This window comes from Cynocephalus volans, chromosome 1, assembly GCF_027409185.1.
Source record: "Cynocephalus volans isolate mCynVol1 chromosome 1, mCynVol1.pri, whole genome shotgun sequence".
Taxonomy (NCBI): domain Eukaryota; kingdom Metazoa; phylum Chordata; class Mammalia; order Dermoptera; family Cynocephalidae; genus Cynocephalus; species Cynocephalus volans.
In genome coordinates, this window is record NC_084460.1 from 191,736,205 (window position 1) to 191,742,204 (window position 6,000).

Consider the following 6,000-nt stretch of genomic DNA (forward strand, 5'->3'; position numbering starts at 1 on the left):
GCAGTATGTAGGGGCATCTCCTGGAAGCGTGTTGCGGAGGAACACTTAACAGAGGAGGTGAGGCCCTGCCTGAGCAGGAGAGAGGCATTAATCAGCCAATTTAGAATTAGTCCATATGTGACCATACTTTCACCATGAAACTAGACATACTAGTGCAAAAATCAGCCTCTGGTTTAGGAGGGGGCTTACTTTATCTTTTAGATAAAGTTCTATAGCTGTGCTGTCCAATATGGTAGTGACTGGCTACGTGTATCCATTAAGCACTTGAAATGTGGCCATTATAACTAAGAATAATTGATGTTTAATTTTATTTAACTTTAGTTAGGTTAATTCAAACTTGTATAGCTACTTGTGGCCAGTGCCTGCCATAGTGGACCACATCATTTGAGAGCATGGTGGGTTAACAACATAGGCTCTGGAACTAGATGCCAAGTAATAAATCCTTGCTCCACCATTTACTAGCTGCGTGTTCTTGGGAAACTTATCCTTTTCACAACCTATTTTATCATTTGCAATATGGAGGAAATGATCATAACTACCTCAATGGACTCTTGTGAGGATTGAGTTATGGTACATATTCAGTTCTTTAGAAAATATGTAGCACGTACTAAGTACTCAGTAAGTTAGCTATCATTAATGCTATTACCTTTATTATTTTTTTCGTTACTCTATTGGACGTTGTATAGACTATACACTAATAGTCAATAAATACCCTTAGGCTGTATCCACTATGCTTTCTTTCATTTTCTTTCACCTCACACTTAAACAAAAATAAATTTCTGTAGGAGTGATGGAGGAATATATGGCCAAAGCTAGAAGCCTTTGTCAGTTGTGATGCTGAGACTAAGAAAGGAATCATGGAATGTGCAGAAAAGACAAAGTAGAGCCCTAAATACATAGAGTATTCAGAAGAAGATGCAGAAGTTCTGAATTATGGGACTTCCAAATGGCTATTTACAGTCAGCAAATCTGCATCTGCATCTTCTAGAATTTTGTGGGTTTTCTCCTTTTTTTTTTTTTTTTTTTTGATTGGTAGCAGCACTCTGATAAAGGTAGAGCATTTCCATCAACATACAAAGTTTCTTCATGCCCTCTTCCAGTAAATCCCAATCTCTTACAGCTCTTATGGGCAGCCAATTTCTGATATCTGTCACCATAGTCTTTTGCACCTAGTTTATTTCTTTACTGATATTGCAATGCAATGTTTGGGAGATTCATACATGTTGCGTTATATTTGTAGTTCAGTTTTTTCAGTTGCTGCAGTATTCCATTATATACTGTAATTTGCTTATCTCTTGTCCTGTTGATAAACAATTGTTTTATTTCCACTTTGGGTATGTAGAGCTACACGACCATGACTACACCAGTTGTGGTGCTCTTTTACCTACTTGTAATCCTACATCAACTGGGCTGATTGTCAAGCTAAGGCTGGGTCTAGAGCCCACAGACCCCTCAAGCCCATTTACAGACTGGGTCACAAACCCTTCAGATGCCAAGCTGGATCACCAGACCCCTTATACACAGGTCTAATGAGCTAGGTAACCAGCCAAAAGGTCCTTGGAGCCATAGGTTGGAAAGCATGACTGCGCAGGGTGGATGCCCAAGGCCAGTGCCTACCCGCCTCCTTCACCAAACTCCTCTCTACTCTTTCTCTCTCTCTCTTTCTCTCTCTCAAGAGCACAAGAATAGCAACAAAACTAAAAAGATACATTGGCACGCATGCACACTAACTCCACACACACTCCACACACAAACACACACACACACACACACACACACACACACACACACAAATTTGCTTACAAAGGATGCTGAACCACACTCAACTGGACCTGAGGTGAGAGCCCTGACCAAACTATTCTATTTTCCCAACAGAGTGTTGCAGTATAAGTAGAATTGCCACAAACATTCTTGTACATATCTTTTTGTAGACATAGGTTTTTATTTCTCTTAGGTAAATATCTAATAGTGGAATTGCAGGGTCATAGGTGGATGAGTGTTTATCTGCGTCATAAGAAATCACCAAACAGATTTCAAAACAGATTTTTTTTGTGCTATTATATGTTCCTGCCAGCAATTTATGAGAGTTCTGGCTGCTTCATATTCTCACCTACATTTGATATTGTCAGTTATTTTAATTTTAGTCATAGTAGTGGTTTTAAATGGTATCTGATTATAGTTTTATATTGCATTTTCCTGAATTCTGATGATGTTGAGATGCAAACTTAGCTGGTTTTAAAACTTTCTTCTTTTCTATTTAAGCTATATTTCTTTCTAGGCTATACTTTGGCTATATCTCACAAATTTTGATATGCTGTGTTTTCATTAATATTCAGTTTATAATACTTTATGATCTCCCTTCTGATTTCTTACTTAAAACATGGCTATGTAGTGGTGTGCAACTCACTTCCCAATATTTCTAGATATGATGCTAATGTTTAACTTAATCTGTGTCCACAGAACATGGTCTGAAAAATTTCAAATATTTTTAATGCATTGAGACTTGTTTTATGATTCAACATATGGTCTATCTTGGTGAATATTTCATGTGCACTTGGAAAAAAAAAGTGTAGTCTGAAGCCATTGAACATACTGGACTGCAATTTTCAGGTCTACTTGGGCTGTTATGTTCAAATCTTTTATATACTTAGTGATTTTTGGAAAATTGGTGAATCAATTGCTGAGCATGTTAAAATCTCCAGCTGTGATAGAGAATTTGTCTATTTTTCCCTTTAATCAGTCTTTTGCTTTATGTATATTGATGCTCTGTAATTAGATGCATATATATTTATGATTGTTATGCCTTCCTGAAGAATTAATGATTCATCTACTGCTGGTGGAGGCTCTGTTTTTGCTTATGTGAAAATGATTTTATTTTGCCCTAATTTTAGAAGAATATTTTCACCTACTGTAGAATTCTAAGATTTAAATTTTTTTTCAGAACTTTGAAGATTTTATTTACAGTATCACTAGTGGGACACTGAACTTGTAGAAGCTTGTGCTTATTCATTTTGAGGAAGAAAGTCAGTGGAAAACTGAAAATATTTAACAAGATCCTCTAACTAGGCAGGATGTAGATTCCAAACTCTTTCTACCTTGTGTGAAAACTCATGCCTTCCTCTGGGCTCCTTGGAGTTTCATCTGTACATGAATAGGGCAGGTGTCCCATAAGGATCTGAGAAGAGATGTGGCTCCCTCCTTTCTAGAATTTCCCCTTCAATATTCAATTACTCCAGTAGATTTGAACTCTGTCTTTTGACACTTCAAGGCGATAAGATTGGCTTTCTTCATAAATTCCACTTGTGTCATGCCCCAGGGACTGTGGCGTACATTTAACAGAAAAGCCTCATAAACATGAGTGTGGTCCTCTTTTTTCAGTGGTTAACTTCTGCCCAGTTTCTGCCTGCTTTTGATTGCTCCACAGTGCATTTGTAATCTTTTTGAGCTTGAATTCAAGTTATTCTACTGTTACAGGCTTCAGAATTCCCACCATGTAAGTTTCTTTATTGTCCTATTTTGCACCTTATAAAATAGCAGATATTCATTAAATACTTGTCAATTTCATTTTATACTTTATTTTATAGAGGTACTTAATTAGAAGGGACATTGAAGGGCCATTAGCATTCTATTAAAAGTAGTAAAAGAAGACATCTCAAAAAGGCAAACATTTGGAAATTAAACAGCACAGCTCTAAGTAACCAGTGCTGAGAATACAACCAGTAAGTATTACTTAAAAGGAGTAGAAAAATGTCAGCATTATCCTGCTACATAGGGTTGCTACATTTAGCAAATAAAAGTACAGGATGCTCATATTTGGATTTCAGGTACACCACTGATAATTTTAGTATAACTGTGTTCAGTGCAAAAATTGGGGTATACTTATACTAAAACTTATTTGTTATGTATCTGAAATTCAAATTTAACTGGGAATACTGTATTTAATCTGCCGATATTACCTCTTCCCCTTCTTTTCTTTGCTTACTGCTTCTTTGCATGCAACAATTACAAACTGTGGGCTCTCATGAGCTTGGGACTGTGGGAATTGTGTGAGATCTGGCTGCGGAATGGAAGAAGCACTTTTGAAAAGTTCCTGCTAATTCGCTTTACATATTTTCTACTGTCTGAACACTGGGGTGGAGTGGGAGATAGGAACAGAGTGTGGAACTCATGTCTGGGTTTAGAATTCCCCTAATGAGAATCTTGTTTAGCTGCCTGATTGCGGACTTGGCATGTCCTCGATGGTCATGGTCAGAGTGGAGAAATGAAGCCTCTTGCAAATAGCAGGGTTCTATCTCTTTTCAAAGGTATTCTAAGGAAAATTTGTAAAAAATAGTCACATTTGTCTTACTGGACAACAATTATTACAGAACTTTCCTCCTTTAGCGATTTTCCATTGTATGGACTTACCACAATTTATTTACACATTACTCTATCAATGGATGTATTTCCACATTTTCATTATGTGAAAATTAATGAAGTTCAACCAAATAAGAACTGGCAAAGGCTGCTAATTCAGAGTTTGCTATAGCAAAGGTGTCAGCCACCATCACTTGTGTTTTGGCTAAGACTCAAAGGCAGGCAGAGAAGAAAGCTTTGCAGTGGACAACAGGAAGGTTTCAGTATGCACTGAGTGGAGGCTGTTGACTTGGGGCAGCGGTAGGTGGGCTAACTAGAAGGGGGCATCCTATGTGATTGGTTGGGGGAGCATATTTGGCATTTTCTGGTTGGCTCCAGGTTGGAAGCAGGGGCAAAAATTAAGAAAGCTGTCAGGGTTTAATCAAGTCCTGGCCATTTTGTAACAAGGGTTATTACCTGGCTTCCTAGACTGGTTGCTAGAGATAGTGGTGCTATTTCCCATGAATAGGCTGCTTTCCTGGGCTGGTTATTGTAGATGATTGCTTGGTTTTTTGGCCTTCTTGCTGCACATTGTGGGTCACAGTTCTATTTCTATGCATGCTCTGATCACTGTCCATTTGTATATTCAGCTATCAATTAGAATTTATGCTGATTATCATCTGTGTGCACATCTCCTTGTTCTTCTTACTCAAAATTGAGTTGCCTATTCTCAGTGTAATGCTTTTACTTGAATTTTGGAATCAGTTTGGCAAGATTAAGACACACACACACACACACACACACACACACACACACACTTTGAACTATTTGCATTAAATTTCTAAAAATAAAACTGAATCAAAAATAAAATCCTGTTTTGAATAATTAGGAGATTCAATAAGAATTTTCAATTGATTGTTGGTTTAATAACAAATTTAACTCTTATCCCTGCTCCTTTATCTTTAGATTCTCTATTCTGGTTACATGTAAATGTAACCAGTAGCTTTTAATGTCCTCTTTGTCCCTAGTATCTGAGATTTCACCAGGTGAGTGCTAGTGTCAGTATATTTCTGTAAATTATGCTGGGCCCTCAGTGGACCCTTAGAGGTTAGATCAGAGGCTGGGAAACTATAGCCCATGGGGCTAATTTAGCCCACCACCCGATTAGCCCACAATCTAAGACAATAATTATGTTTTTAAATGGGAGGAGGAGTAAGAAAAGGTGGAGAAGAAACAGAAGATTTCATGACACATGAACATTGTATGAAATTCAGATTTCAATGTTCATAAATAAAATTTTATTGGAATGCAGTTAGGATCATTCATTTATGGATTGTCTGTAGCTGCTTTTGTGCTATAATGACAGAGTTGAGTAGTTGCAACAGAGACTGAATGTGAATACATCTGATAAAACCCAAACTACTTACCAGCTTGTCCTTTACAGAAAGTTTTCTGATCCCTGACCTAGACTTTCATATTCTCCATGGCTGAATAACATTCTTGAAATATTTCTTTCATAATTTTTTACCTTGCATATTCTGTTCTCTTTTTCAAAAATTTGTTTTATGATGACGTTATGTGTCCCAGACTAATTGCTTTAATTTTTAAATTTTTCTCACCAATCTTTCCACTCTCCTATACAGAACTTTAAATAGCTCTGCAAAC